Genomic DNA, 15667 nt, shown 5'->3' with positions numbered 1-15667 from the left:
CCCTAATCTGGACTGAGACTAAACAAAAGACAAAAGGGGTTTTAACCCAAATTTTGGGGCCGTGGAAATGTCCTATGATACACCTGTCCAAACTATTGGACCCTGTAGGCACAGGATGGCCCCCTGTTTAAGAGCTATGGAGGCTGCACCTGGTTTAATAAAAGGACAGTTAACTCTAGGTCAAGATCTTACACTCACAGTACCCCACGATGTGGTTGAGGCCCTTCTCTGAGAAGTATCAGAATGCTGGCTGTCTAATGACTGTTTGACCCAGTCAGTACCAGGCCCTACTCCTGGCCTACCCTCGAGTCTGGTCTGAGAAACCCACCACTGCAAGTTCATCAATTCTGCCTGATGGCCCAGGTGCTCATCCACGACTGTCCTGAGATAAAAATTAACTCAGGAACCTGGGGGCTGCACTAGTTACTTGAACTGAAACAATTTGGGCCCAAGCCAGGTACCTCAGTCCAGAGAGCAGAACTGATTGATCTGACCTAGGCTCTCAGGGAAAAGGAAAGTCCACCACAATATACACGGACTGTCGATCGATATGCTTTTACTGCCAGCTATGTCCACGATGTGATCCATATACAGAGGCCATCTCACCACCAGGAAAGGGTCATTAAGAAATCTCGGCCCTCCTGAAGACTGTTTGGCTTCCCCTATGAATTGCTCTCCTCCACTGCTGGCTGTTGTCCTGGCTGCCTGACAAATGGCCCTGAAGACCAGTGGAGCCTATTGATAGTCTCCGTGACATACCTTGACCCTCTGCTACCTGAGACTACATATTAAAGAAAAGAGAAAAAAAGGGGGAACCGTTCAAACCCATAGATAGAGGACACCAAGGGAAAGGTTAGAAACAGTTGGCAGGACTCTGGTAACTGACCTTCACCAGGATACTCGTCTGGGGTCCACAAAACTTCCTGAGTTACTCTGGATAGCCTGGCATGGGATGTCTCAGCCAGATGCCAGGTTTGTGCTTAAGTAAATCCAAAAGAGAGGGCCCTTACCAAGGAAGGGGTCAGAATGAGAGACCAACATTTCTGGAAAAACTGACTGGAAAAAAGGCCTTCTGGGGGAGGATAAAAAGTACTTGTTAGTTTCTATAGATAATCTTTTCCATGTGGGAAGAAGTGTTCCCTACTCAGACTGAAACTGCTCATATAGTAGCTTAAAGGTTCCTTCAGGAACTGGTCCTCTGATTTGGCCTCCCTCTAGCTGTGGGGTCTGACAATGGGCTGGCTTTCATAGCCCAAACCCCTCAATAAATAGCTAAAGTGTTAGACACAGATTGACAACTTCATCGTGCATGTAGACCTCGGAGTTCCGGCCAGGTAAAAAGAATAAACAAGACATTAAAAAAACCTCCAACAGGTGGTGGTGCACGCCTTTAATCCCAGCACTCGGGAGGCAGAGCCAGGCGGATCTCTGTGAGTTCGAGGCCAGCCTGGGCTACCAAGTGAGTTCCAGGAAAAGGCGCAAAGCTATACAGAGAAACCCTGTCTCGAAAAACCAAAAAAAAAAAAAAAAAAAAAAAAAAAACCTCCAACAAAACTCTCTTTGGAGTCCAACAAAGGATGGATAGGCCTCCTTTTTTGCTTTGGCCCACTGTACCCCACCTAGGAGGGATTTGCCCCTCCTCTATGAGAGTATATTTGGAAGAACTCTCCCACTGCTTCCTAGGCTCAAAGAACAGCAGTTGGCAGAACCCTCTAGGCATTCCTTTCTCAAGTCACGACAGGCACCCCAGTACTCCATAAAGTGTCTGGGAGAGACCCAGCTGACCTCCAAATCCTCCACAAGTTTTCCTTTGTTCCAGTCCAGTGATACTGTCTGGGTAGCCAAAGGGGCGCTGGAAGTAATCTGAAAAGGACCCTGCAAGGTGATTCTCTCTACTCCTACGGGATGAAGTCGGTGGGCATTACACCATGGATCCACCACACCCAAGTCAAGAAGGTGGAAGCCACAGGCGCTGCTGCCGAACGGACTGTCTCCAGACGATGGACCCATTGAAATTAAGGTTTTACTGGGCCTGGGGCCCTTCCATTCCCTGCCCCTCTACCTCCTCCTGACTTGTGTTTGGTATGAATACAGGGTTATGGTCCAACCCTCATGGCCCTCTGGCCTGGGCCTGGATACCCAGGAAGATAGTAGAGGAGAGGTTTTCTAATGCAGACCAGCAACCCGTATTCATCTTGACCTTTGCTCACAGAGGCCCCCTTTAAATGTCTAGTTGTATTGTAGAAAGGAAAGATATGGGGGTTTATCTTTTGAGATAGGAACACAGAGGTTACAATTCTATGCATGGCCTGTGACTGGGCCCCCCTAATTGTCATGAACAAAAAAACTGAGGCTTCCTAAAAAAAAAAAAAATCCTTTGAAAAGATTCTGGCCTTTGGAAAACAGGAAAAGCCTGGGGAATCAGACTTTATGCCACAGGAAGGAACTCTGGGGATAGAGTTAATCATTCCCAGCCAGAATTCAGCCAGGACTGATGGTTATGCTTAGACACCTAGCCCTGTACTACAAAGGAATAGGAACTAACCAGACTGTCAGCCCATTGACCGGCAAAAGTCATGTGACTGGGGGCAGGTAGAATTAACATTCAAGGACTTAACCTAGGCACACCCTACTGTTCTGATGCCTGCTATTCTGCCTTATGGGTTAATTTATTTGGACAACAACAATATTATGGAGCCCCCCGAGACTACTTGGTGGGCGTGTACCAATGGTTTAACTAAATGTGCCTCTTCTGATGCTTTCCAGACTAAACAGACAAGTTGATCAGGACCCAGAGATATTAAAAGTTTCTATTTCTGAATTAGAACAAGAGTTCTATTCCCTTACAAAAATGATCCTACAAAATTGAAAAGGCTTAGACTTACTTCTCATAAGATAAAGGAAACTATGTATATGTGTGGCTTTAGGGCAGCGGGGCGGGGCGGGGCGGGGCGGGGCGGGGCGGGGCGGGGGGAGCCTGTTATTTCTACACTAATTGATGAGGAATAATTTTTAAAAAAGTCTTGCCATGGTTGGAAAAAACAAAAACCTCAAAAGAGAAAGAGATAACGACATAAATCAGAGAGTTGGTACCAGTCTGTTCTCTTGGTCTCCCTGGCTAACTACTCTGCTATCAGCACTGATGGGGCCTTTTCTCATTCTAATTAGATTAACAGTGAGACAACGTGCAAGAAGCCTGCTAGACTTCACTGCTGTTAATCTGTAACAATGACTCTGGTAACAAACATTAAGTCCTCTGCCTTGTCTGAACGTGTATAGACTTGATTCTAAGTATCTGATGGTTTAGTATGGTTTTTTTTGTTTGTTTGTTTGTTTTTTTAACATGAATCTTTATTGGCCACAGGTACTTGACGGGGATGAAGCGGGAGGAGTGGGTGGACCTGGTGCTAGTCTGGCCGTTGCAAAGCTTTCTTAGACTACAAATTGCAAAATGGTTCCTTGCAGTGGGCTGCAGATGGCACCCCTGACCTGTCAGGTAGGCTGATTTCCCTGTGAGGCCCTGTGGTGTCCCTAGGCACAGATGGCTAAGCACCCAATCAAGGAAGTGAGACTGACTGCCTTCTCTGCAGGTCTGCCGGCTCTTCCTGTTTCAAATTTTCTCCTAGGATTACCCCCAAACATGCTTTCTGGCCCCTCCAGCTGCCTTCAATTCTTATCATGATATACCTTCGTGGTCAAAATTTTCTACAGTTTTGTGGGAGAATTCAAGGGACCAAAGCTGATGGACACAGGTTAATTGGCTGAAGAAAACGACCATGTAATTCCCACCAGCATGAATCCCTTCTTCAGGACCCAGTCTCCTCCAGAGTCTGCCAAATTTTTATTTTAATTTAATTAATTTTTTTTAACCATCCTTATATATTCAAAGTAACTTAAACATTTTATCTATGCTTTCAAGAGTTTTCTACTGGGACATGTTAGTGCCATACTAACAAATCTTGGTTTTTCCCACCAGGAACTTTCTCACCTGACTTTCACATATTTTATCAGCCCATCTCCATTCATTTGTCTTTCTGTTTGGATTAATTTTTCCTCTCTGTCTACATTCCTTTTTCCCTTTTTGACTTTACTGTGTTAATCGGGATTAAAATTATTCTATATTCCCAAACAATTTGGATTGCCAGTTATAGAGGCTGCTTAAGTAATTTCTAGTGTATTTGAGAAATTTCAGCATGGTCCTTTGAACTAATCTTTTTTTAGTTGCTCTCTCTCTCTCTCTCTCTCTCTCTCTCTCTCTCCTTCCTCCCTTTTCCCCCTCCCCCAGCCACCTCTCTGGCCCTGCAGAAGAAAATCTGAAGGAGAATCGGTTCTTTCTTTCTAATGTGGGTTCCAGGAACTGAACTCAGGGCATCCGGCTCAGAGACAAATGCCTTGATCTCCTAAGCCATCTCTGTAGAGCTTAGTTCCTAAAATAAATGTACACTTAAATATTTGCTGGGAAGTGAAGGAGCTTATAGAATTATACTCCATTTATATTGAATTATCTCACATGTCTGTTGTTGTTAGCTTTGCCAGGTATATAAATTTTAAAATCATTATTTATATAATATAAATTATTATTTTGTAGAATGCTTATTCATTTAGCTTCTCATTTTTGATTCTTTCTTACATTTCTGTTGTATCATTTAGGGGTATTTTTTCTTCTGCTTAACATCTACCTATAATATTCTGTAATTTTAAATCTTCTGGTGACAGATTCTCAAAATTATATTTTCCCTTTTATTTTATTTGTATACTGAGGGTCATTTTTGCTGAGTATAATTCTGTGTTGTTAACTGTTGGGCATATTTAAAGTGCATTGGTTCTTTCAAAGTGTTACTTCTTTTCCCTTTTATATTCCTAATTACTCTGTTCTTGTCTATTTTTTTCTAGAATCTAGATGTCTCTGGTCTCCCCTGTCTCAGTAGTTCTCTGATGCTTCAGTCTGATTGAATATAAAATTATTCAGTTTCTTTTTCATTTGTTCCTATAAGGAAGTTACAAACTAGTTTAAGAATGTTGAAAATATAAATCCTACATGTGTAGATATCTACGATACACACATAGGTATATATGTTTATTTGTGTTTATATGTACATTCAGTATATATATTTAATTTTTAATTTTATGTGTATAAGTGTTTCTCCTGCACGTATGTTTATATACCATTTGCATGCCTGGTGCCTAAGGAGATGTCAGATTGCTTAGGATTGGAATTACAGATGGTGGGGAGGCACCATGTGGATGCTGGGAATTGAACCCTGGGACTTAATTTCATAGTGCACATAATGTATTTTTATCATAGTCACTCGACACTACTGCTTCTAACTCCTTCCAGATCCACCCCCATTTCTCTTCCAACTTCCTGTTCTGTTTTTAAGGGTTTTTTTGACCTAATGAGTCCAACTGACACCGCCCATAAACTCAAGGGTGTGGGAGCACCCACCAGAGCTCCTTAGACCTACCAGGGGCCACACCTTAAGGAAACCAATCTCTCCTTACGACAAAACCCACTGGCTGTCAACAGCTCCCCAGCTAGTGATATGGGCTGGTGAGACTTCCCTGTGGCCAGCTGATGCTGACTGGCAACATAATTTGATATATATTTTCTTTTAGAATAAATTCTTGTGGCTGATACACAGAAGTTCTAGTGATTTACTTTTATAGGATTTCCCAGCAGCACACATTCAAATCAGACGATTGTAAGGAACTTATTGGATAGTCTATATGCCTCCCCTTCATTGTTAGTCTGAATTTGCACCAAATGTAGATGAACATCTGGTGACTACTATCCAGTATTTGCTCTTTTGGTGAGTTCTATTTGATCAAGAATGTTCTTTCCTAAAAAAAAAAATAGTTTCCTATTTTTAACACTGTTAGAAATTGAGCTAACTTGAAAGGCCTTTTTCTGATTGATCAGGGTAGTTATGTAATTCTTTAAAATGCATTTTCAGGTGTGATGGATTACATGAATATATTTTCTAAAGTCAAAACATATAACCATGGCTGACTGAAACTCAACCAGGTCATAACATTAGTTGCAATTTCAGTAAGACCCTATTTTTGGTATAAATTAATGAGAGTATAAATTAAAGCAGTTATGTTTGGAAGCAGTATGGCACTGTCTTGTCTGTTTGCTCTGTTTTAAACTGTATCTACTCAGACCTTAGGTCCAGGGAATTCACTGTGTGTAGATCACAAAAGACCTCTTACTGAGGTCCATAAAAAAAAAAAAACCCTGATAAAATTGTATTTCAGTGGACTATGTAATTCTGTATGTGAATAACATGGACATTAATTTGTATTACTAGTTATAAAATCATTAAGAAAATCTCCTGGAAGAAGTCATCTGGCATTCAGAAGCCATCCCCCCAGGGCTCTCGTTCAAGGGAAGAGCTAAGTGGGGGAAGTAACAGCGTGGTAAATCTTCCCCACCACCGTTCTTCCTGTATAGTAAACACCTTCACAAAGCAAAACGTCCAAAGACAAATTTTAAAAGATGCCACTGCTTTTCTGACTTAAGAAGACAACCTTCTACGGAATGGCACCAGACCAGCAGGACAACTCCCACCTTTAGAAAGCTTTCCAGACTAATTCTCAAACACACTGAGCTTTCTCACATTCCAAGGTCCCATGGCATATTCACATCTACCCCATCAGTATACTATCACACAAGAAAACCAAGCTAAGCAGTACGATCAGCTGCAAAAACATATTACTGATATTTGCTGTGGGGCTTTTCCCCGGGTAGATGTGACAAGCATCTGCTCATGCCAGATACTGCACAGAGAGCAGTCAAAGGCCCAGTCCCTCCCAAGTCTATCTAAGTGAACCCATGGTTCTACAGGATTACTTACAGGAAGGAGCATGGTGACCCAAAGCAGTCCTGTCACCGGGAACCCACCGCAGTGTGGGTGAGAACTGCATCAACTGTCCCTGCTGCTCTCTGACGGAACCTGCAGGCAGCTCCTCTGGGCCATCAGTTGTTTATTGCTTTTACAACTTTTGGGAGGAGCCTTGCAATCTTGCAGCTTTCTGAGCTTGTAGAACTTTTTTTAGATTCTGGTCCTGAGTCCTCGGGACTCCCTTCTAGAAAGGCAGGTTTTAATTTGAAGGAAATAGTTACATGACCCTTTGTAGCAGAACCAACCAAATATTGTAGAAAAAAATTAGTAAAAATAAAGGATGCAGAGAAAACAGCCTTTCTTTTGATTTGTATTTAGTACAAATAAAACTCTGCCAAACTTACCTTCCTCCTTTTCGTCTATCTGTAACAGCCATTTCCTTTTCCACTCGATGCTGTAGTGTCTGGCGAGACATAGGTGTGATATGTCCTCCTTCTTTGGCCTATTTTAACTTTCAAAATTAATGTAGTTAACAATGAGAGCTTTGTGTTTGTGCAATAAGTTGAACGACAGGGAAGGAAGGGCTTTATTGACTGACAGAGAAAGAGAGAGCAAGGGAGGGGGGGCAAGGAGAGAAAGAGAAAGAGGGAGGAAGAGAGAGAGGAGAGAGAGCAGAGAGAGAGAGAGAGGGAGAGAGGGACAGAGAGGAGGGAGGGGGAAAGAGATAAAGCACTGGAGCAAGTCAAGACAGCAGAGCAGAGGAAAGAAAGACCGGAAGGACATGAGTCACCATTTCCCTTCGCTGCATTGAGTTCTTCTTTCTTGTTAAGCTTCTCTTTCATTACAACACCCAAAATGGGGGAGGCGGGCTAGAGATCAGCCTTGATTTGGTGACAGACCCTAACAACTAGCAGCTGTTTCCATGTCTGTGGACAGAAGCAAGGGACTTAATACCTACCCCAAAGGGACCCTTGAATGCCTTAGGTCCAGTATGACAGTAGGAAGGGTTACCAAATGGGAGTCACTAAATACATATAAAAACTCACACCCCCAAAACAGGGCGGGAGTCTCCTAGCCCTGGAGTCTTTCCTCTCCCTGGGGAGCGGGGACAGTCTGTAATGCTTGCCATGAAGTTTGCTTTTGTTTGCTCTGAGCTCTTTTAATTCTTCAGTCTATGGACAGAAAGAAGCCACATGCTAGCCGGCATCAGTTGTCACCAAGCAGCAGCAAGCTGTCACCTCAGCAGTGAAGCCTATAGGGTTCTTGGTCTCCATCCTGACAGCTTAGGGAGGGTCTAACTCACTCCCAGCCCCACAGGGACACAGAGAAGGTCTCAGTTGAAGGAGAATTCCAACAGAAAATTCTGTCCTATTCATCGTTTAAAGGACTGCTAGAAGAATCTGATTCATGTAATGTGTCTTTAAGGAAGGGGTAGGGAGAAAAATTCCATGGCCAGTGCAGTCTTGAGCATCACAGGGACCTAGAAAGGAGGGGAAGGGTAGACAGAGAAACAAGACTCTGCGTTCACTTCAAGAATGAATACTTTTTATGTTTCCCTTCGCTGTCTATACATTGTTGTGTTAGCGACTGGAGAGAGCCTTGCCAGCAGAGCTTGAGCGAACAGTGCCTTTAACCTCCTTCTCTGATTTTTCCTTCTGCACTTTGCTGGCTTTGTGGCTTTGTTTTGTCCCAAGGGCATTCCTCCCAGACTTTATCTAGTGTTAATCAGATTTGTTCATTAGTCACCAGGCCCTATCTGGATCAGAGTTTGTGCTTGAGTGATGAACTGCTTGAGTAATAAACATCTGGACTCTTAGGGAGTAAGTACAGAAGAAGGAGGGGGAGTGAAATAACAATAAAGACATCTGAGCAAGTCATAAGAAAACACGCTATTAGCATTATTCATAATAGCCAGAACCTAGAAACAACCTAGATGCCCCTCAACCGAAGAATGGATAAAGAAAATGTGATGCATGTAAACAATGGAATACTATTCAGCAGTAAAAAGCAATATCATGAAAATCTCAGACAAATAGATGTAACTAGAAAATATCATCCTGAAGGAGGTAACCCAGACTCAGAAAGACAAACATGGTATGGACTCACTCATATGTGGATACTACATGTAAAACAAATGATAATCAGACTACAGCCCACAGCTCCAGAGAAACTAGCTAACAAGAAGACCCCTAGAGAGACTCATGAATCGCCCTGGGAAGACGAAATAGATGAGATCTCCATGAATAAACTGGGGGTGAGGGGGAACAGTAGGGGATAGGGGATGAGAACATAAGTGAATGGGATGGTCCACCTGGAACATGGATGGAGTGGGAGAGCAATAAAAAAGATACCTTGATAGGGAGAGACATTATGGGGATAGGGAGAAACTTGGTACTAGGGAAGTTCCCAGGAATCCACAATGAACACCCCAGTTTAGACTACTAGCAATAGTGGAGAGGGTGCCTGAGCTGGCTTACCCTGGTAATCAGATCGGAGAATACCCTGACGGTAATCATAGAGCCTTCATCCACTAACTGATGGAAGCAGATGCAGAGATCCACAGCCAAGCACCAGGACGAGCTCCAGGAGTCCAGTCGAAGAGAGGGAAGAAGGATTCTATGAGCAAGGGCTGGCGGGGAAGGAGGGGTCAAGATTATGATGGAGAAACCTACAGAGACAACCATATCAAGCTAGTGGGAACTCATGAACTTCAAATCAACAGCTGTGGAACCTGCATGGGACTGGACAAGGCCCTCTGCATAAGTGAGACAGTTGTGTAGCTTGATCTGCTTAAGGATCAGGCAGTAGGATCAGGCTCCATCTCTGGATCATGAGCTGGCTTTTTGGAGCCCATTACCTATGGTGGGACACCTAGCACAGCCTTAAAGCAGAAGGAGGGGCTTGGACCTGCCTCAACTAAATGTACCAGGCTCTGCTGACACCCCCCATGGGAGGCCTTACATTTTTGGAAGAGGGTATGGGGGATGGGTTGGGGGAGAAGGCTAGTGGGGAGGGAAGGTTGGAAGGAAGAGGGGGATCTGTGATTGGTATATAAAATGAATAAAAAAATTTCTTAATAACAAAAGTAATCATGCTATTAATTATCAAAATAACCCTATAATACACATCATTTTGTATATAAATATGCATATAGAATTTAAATTAAGTTTTCTAAATTGGGTTACCAATGCTCCCTCCAAAAGCCAAAGACCATCTAACAAAACCCCCTATACTAGACATGAGGAGCCCTCTTTTGAGCTGTTGGTCAGGGCTGTCCAAGAGAATCCAAAAACATACAGCCTATTGCTAGTGCCCTTGGTTACTCCCCAGAGGTGGAAAGTAAGTCCCTACTGCTGAAGATACCATGCAGTTCAGAAACAGGGCCAGAGGCCCCTGAGCTGGAACTGACCTTCTTGAGGACTAGCTGTTATAGTGCCAGAGAGGCTTTGCAACCTTCCAAAGGAGGGAAGCCACCAACAGTCCTACCCCATTGATGTCTATGAACCACAACAACGACCAGCCTGGTACAATAATTCTAAGGGTACAGTAGAGGCACACATGCCTTGTCCGTAACCAACAGCTCTCCATCTGGACTGAAAACTCACTGAACAAGAGGGAAACCATGCCTGGTAATAGAAACCTAGCTGATTCCTCACTGCTGGTGAAGTCATGGATCTTGGAGGAGAACCTATAAACACAACTTTACTAAACCAGCATAATCCCTAACAACAATCTATAAACATTTGTCCTTCTACCCACAGATAATTATAGTCTTCACTCCTCATCAAGGAAACTTCTCTTTGCAAGAGATGGAGACCATTAAAGAAAACTACAAGTAATCAAAACGCAGAGTTGTAGAGCCCAGTCCCAGGGGATAAGACACAGCTCCCCCTAACTAAGGCTTAGGGAACACTGTTGAAGAGGAGAATATATAGAAAGATTGTGAGAGCCAGGATCAGGGAGTCTGCTCTGAGATTGTGGTCTCCTGCTAATGTCAAAAGCTATACTCATAAATCTTACCACTATAACTGTGAACTGAACCAGGAAGATACCAATGGACATGCCACAGTGGATGGGGAAAAGCCCATGAGGCCTCAACCCTACACAAAGAAGTACAGGCAACTAAGAAATGCCTGGAGGAGGGAAAATGGTCTTCCTCAGGGAAGATCAGCCAATTGGTTATCCAATGCCAAATGGTCAGTCCTGAAAATATGCATATGCAACATTGTATAGACTGTTATACAAATACAAAATACAACATTGTATAGACTGAGCAGGTTATATTTGGGAATATAATAGCACTTAATAAAAAAAAGGAAGCCATTATTTGAAAAAGAGTATGGAGGGGTATATGGGAGGATCTGGAGGGAGTAAAGGAAAGGAGAAACAATGTAGTTGTATTATAATCTCACAAATTAAAGAAAAAAAAAAAAAAGAACTTCTCAAAGCAAGGACTCAACCTCTCCAAGTGCAGGAATCTTCCTCCCACAATCCCTTAAAATTTCCTGAGATGATGTTCTGCTGTGGGATGTTCTATATGTTAAATGTGTTGCTCTGGGGCTGGAGAGATGGCTCAGAGGTTAAGAGCACTGACTGCTCTTCCAGAGGTCCTGAGTTCAACTCCCAGCAACCACATGGTGGCTCACAACCATCTGTAATGAGATCTGGTGCCCTCTTCTGGTCATACATGCTGTATACAAAATAAATAAATCTTAAAAAAAAAAAATGTGTTGCTCTGACTGGTTAATAAATAAAACACTGATTGGCCAGTAGCCAGGCAGGAAGTATAGGCGGGACAAGGAGAGAGGAGAATTCTGGGAAGTGGAAGGCTGAGGCAGAGAGAGACTGCCAGCTGCCGCCATGACAATCGAGATGTAAGGTACCGTTAGGCCACGAGCCACGTGGCAACTTATAGACTAATAGAAATGGGTTAATTTAAGATATAAGGACTACATAACAAGAAGCCTGTCATGGCTATACAGTTTGTAAGCAATGTAAGCCTCTATGTGTTTACCTGGTTGGGTCCAAGTGGCTGCGGGACTGGCGGGTGAGAGAGATTTGTCCTGACTGTGGGCAAGGCAGGAAAACTCTACCAGCAATATTCCTTTTTGAAAGTGGGAACACTTTTCAGCAAGAGAGATAACTTCTAACTCACCTGCCCAGTTGGACTTGAATGAAACCATCCTCCCCATCAACCCCCATCTTGCAGATTGTTCTGCAACAGGTTGCTGGTAGAAGGACCTGCAGGCCCCAGTAGTGACTCTAGTTCATTCCTCTCCTGCAATGGGTCTTAGGTCTTAGAGGTGGTGACACAGATTTCTGATTATTTTCTTCCATTTATGACTGAGTGTTGGGCCACCTTAACAGTCACCAGACATAACCAGCTTGACTGGATGAGTGCAGTGACCACCACCCTCTGCAGAAATGAGGTTTCCCTCCATGCTGCAGGCTAATGGCACTAGCAATCTACGGGTAAGAACAACATCTTCAAAGGCAATTTTGTAAGGATCCTGGCTGGAATATGCAGGTATTTGAAAGGGACTCTGTGCCTTTCTTTTTTTTCCTTTTAGCTGTCAGACTACAGCAACAAATGTTTCCAAGAAATTGGAGTTTTCCAGGAACCTCATGCTGGGTATCAGAAAAGGTGATACCATTCTGAGGAAGACAGTATCTTCCAGAAAAATATTTCACCCAGTTCTGACAACTCATCAGGCCACATACATGAGACACGGAAGCCCAGATAAGGGTGGGTGGGGCCCTATCTTGACTGGTATTGCTTAGCTATGTATATTTTTCTGCCCTCTGTTTAACCTAAACCTCCAGTTCGGATCCTGAAGATGGAGTAGAGTTGAGAGGATGTCACTAACCTCTTTGTTCCTTCATGGGGTCCTCAGCTCTCCCACAGGTCTTTGCCTTGGCTCACAGTGTCCGAAGTTCCTTCTTGTGGAGCAGGTCTGTTTGTGGTGCCCATCATAGCGGCACCACGACTTCACCAGTGGGCAGTTCTTAACCAGCAGGTTGAGAGTGTGACCGAGTCTTTAGCCAGGTAGAACTACTGGTGACAAATTTCCCCAGTAGCCTGTGTAGTAGCTACAAAAGGTAGGTACCAGGGAGTCCTCCTTCCCTAGGGTCTCTCTTTACCACTTCTCTAATGGCTGCCTCTTTTCCAGACTACTTGAAATCTTCTCTAAGACACTAACTCATTAGACAATGCCACATAACACTCTGCCACACTATTCCACAATATACTTTAACACAGTACTATTTTTATTAATTCATACATGGATACATGTGTTCTGGTAATTTTTACCCACATTTCCCCTAACTCCTATCTGATCAACCTACCCCTTCCCAGGTTCATGCCTTTTTTTTTTTTAACTCACTGAGTCCAATTTGTGCCAGTCAGCTACTCAAGAATGTGGGTCATTCACTCAGGCATGACATAGTACTTTGTTTTTAATCATTACATAATGTTTTATAGTTTTTTTTCAGTTACCCTGTCCCTTCATTAGTTGGTAATGTCCGATGGTATATATTTCAAGTTTTTTTTTTTTGTTAAAAAGTAAAAACATTTTATTTATGTGTACATCTACATGAGTTTATGTGCACCATGGGTGTGCAGGCATCCTTAGAAGAGGGTGTCAGATCACTAAAAGTTACAGGCAGTTGTGAGTGACCTGATGTGGGTGTTGGGAGCTGAACCAGGTCTTCTGCAAGAGGAGTTAGTACTGTTAATTGCTGAGCCAAATCTCCAACCCTCACAATATCTCTAAAGATTAGAACAGTGTCTGAACACGGTAGGGCATGAATAATTGTTTTTGATCCCCCTGATTGTACACTAGACACTGGACTGTGAACAATGAGTCCCAGGCAGATGTCGAGAGAATGTATCATCCCTAAGGACACAGGATACAGATTTAAAGTGTTCTGCTGTACTGGTTTCCTTCCAGCTGCAGTGAGAGGTGGTCAAGTTTCTAAGGATCCTAAGGTTCAGTGAATAGTGCAGAGTTAAAGAAGAATGTAGTGTTGAAGGCCTTGATGAAAATTTCATTGCCTAATTCAACTACTGAAATGAACAGTTAAAAATGTTAACATGTAAGTGTAGGTGATGCTAATCAATGTTGTTGATTGTAAGAAATCAAAATAGCTTTGAAAGTGTATCAAGGTATCAAATTACCTTTTCAAACCAAGGCTCACCCAGAAGACCAACACACACAGGTAAAAGTGACTGATGCTTTGGTTGAGGAGGTACAATGGAACCTGAACTGCACCTACCAGACACCTCTCCTGACTCCAGCGTCTCTAGACAGTGTCCTGAGGACCACCAAAGCTCCCTAGAACAAAGTTTTGTGGTTGTGAATCTTAGACTAATTCCTTCAATTGGGAAATCACGACCTAAGAAGGTGACCTGACATATCCAAAGTCTACAAATTATAGCTTGTAACAGGACCAAAGTCTCTGAACTCCAGGTCACTGTGTTTCACTCTGTTACCTTCTGTTTTGAAAGGACCAAGCAGAAGCCATAAGAGGCTGTTCAGTCTTCTCTCAGAGATCAGGCCTCAATTTCAGTTTCCTGAGACTTGAGCAAGCAGTTTCTGGGAGGGCTATGACTTAGTCTTTGCAGTAGCTCCCTTTCTGCACGTACTCTGACTGCTCAAGGTTCAGCCAGTTGTTTACTGTCTGGGACCCTTCACCAACTTAGAGCTATGTGCATGAGTCAATGTGAACGTGCTAGGCCAGCCAGTTTCCATGGCAGCTCAAGGACAGAGCCTGGGCCACTGAGTCATCCCCCACAGTCAGTAGGTGCAAGGCCAGCAAGCCTCCATGGCAACTCAAGGACAAAGCCTGGGAGTTGTCCAGGCTTGACCCCAAAATGATAACTGTAACCTCCAACTAGTAAATTCAAAGGTTACACACCCTCATCCACTCATATGACACCAAGGCTTCTGCCAACCTGTTTGCAGTTTTCCCCGTTAAAAAGCCCTTATCCTGAGAGCACAAGGCCATCCTCCTCCACGCGCTGTGTCAGATGCTGGATGTGGACCAAGTGCAGGCTTGCTTGTTATTAATAAACCACTGTGTATTTGCATCTGATATCGGCTCTGTGGTGGTCTTACTGGGGGTCTCACGACACGGCCATGACAGTTTCTGATGAGACTATGGTCAGCTGGAAGCTCACAGAGCGCAGTCCTACAGGAGAGGACAGTCAGAGGACTTTTGAGATCCTGGAGCCTCGCTTGGTTTTCTGCTCTTCTTTGACTGTAGAGGGATAGCCTACCATGTAAAAATCACCTGGAGCCAGTAGTTAATGTTAGAAAAGAAATGAGACTCTTTATTCGAAGAGTTGTTTTATAAGACCCCACCAAGCTGATATGACACCTTGATATAACTGTTGAATGCAAGCAAAACAGTTGGAGTTTTAAAATATCCATGCTACAGTCCACAGCCCCAGAGAAGCTAGGTAACAAGGAGGGTCCACATGGGGGATGGGGACACATGGATTTCCCTGGGAAGGGGAAATAGAAGAGATCTCCAGGGTAGACTGGGGTCCTGGTGGATTGTGGGGGTTGGGGGGAGAGAGAGTAATGAAAGATGTCTTGGGGTCAGGTAATAACCTGGTGCAAGAGAGACTCCTACAAATCTCCAAGGGTGACCCCAGCTGAGAATCCTAGCATTAGTGGATATGTAGCCTGAACTGGCCATCTCCTGTAATCGGATTGGTGACTATCCCAAATTGTCATCAGAGAGTCTTCTTCCAGTGACAGATGGAAACAGATGCAGAGATCCACAGCCAAGTACTGGGCTAAGCTGAGAGCATCCTG

The 15667-nt window shown here is 43.6% G+C and overlaps 1 protein-coding gene across 1 annotated transcript in view; it reads right to left on the bottom strand.

The window, feature by feature from the left end:
• The window catches only part of LOC128123355 (NXPE family member 1-like), a 41212-nt gene extending 33788 nt beyond the window's left edge, over nucleotides 1-7424 (bottom strand). Inside the window, exons 1-2 of the mRNA XM_052759675.1 lie at nucleotides 7250-7424; nucleotides 6858-7089 (exon numbers count right to left, since the gene is read on the bottom strand). The gene's annotated coding sequence lies outside the window, so the exon portion shown is untranslated. The remainder of the gene's footprint in view (nucleotides 1-6857; nucleotides 7090-7249) is intronic.
• Nucleotides 7425-15667: the final 8243 nt, after the last annotated feature.

The sequence above is a fragment of the Peromyscus californicus genome, unplaced genomic scaffold (genome assembly GCF_007827085.1).
Source record: "Peromyscus californicus insignis strain IS unplaced genomic scaffold, ASM782708v3 Scaffold_11__1_contigs__length_118956290, whole genome shotgun sequence".
Classification (NCBI taxonomy): Eukaryota; Metazoa; Chordata; class Mammalia; order Rodentia; family Cricetidae; genus Peromyscus; species Peromyscus californicus.
This window is presented reverse-complemented; position numbering and strand designations above follow the sequence as displayed.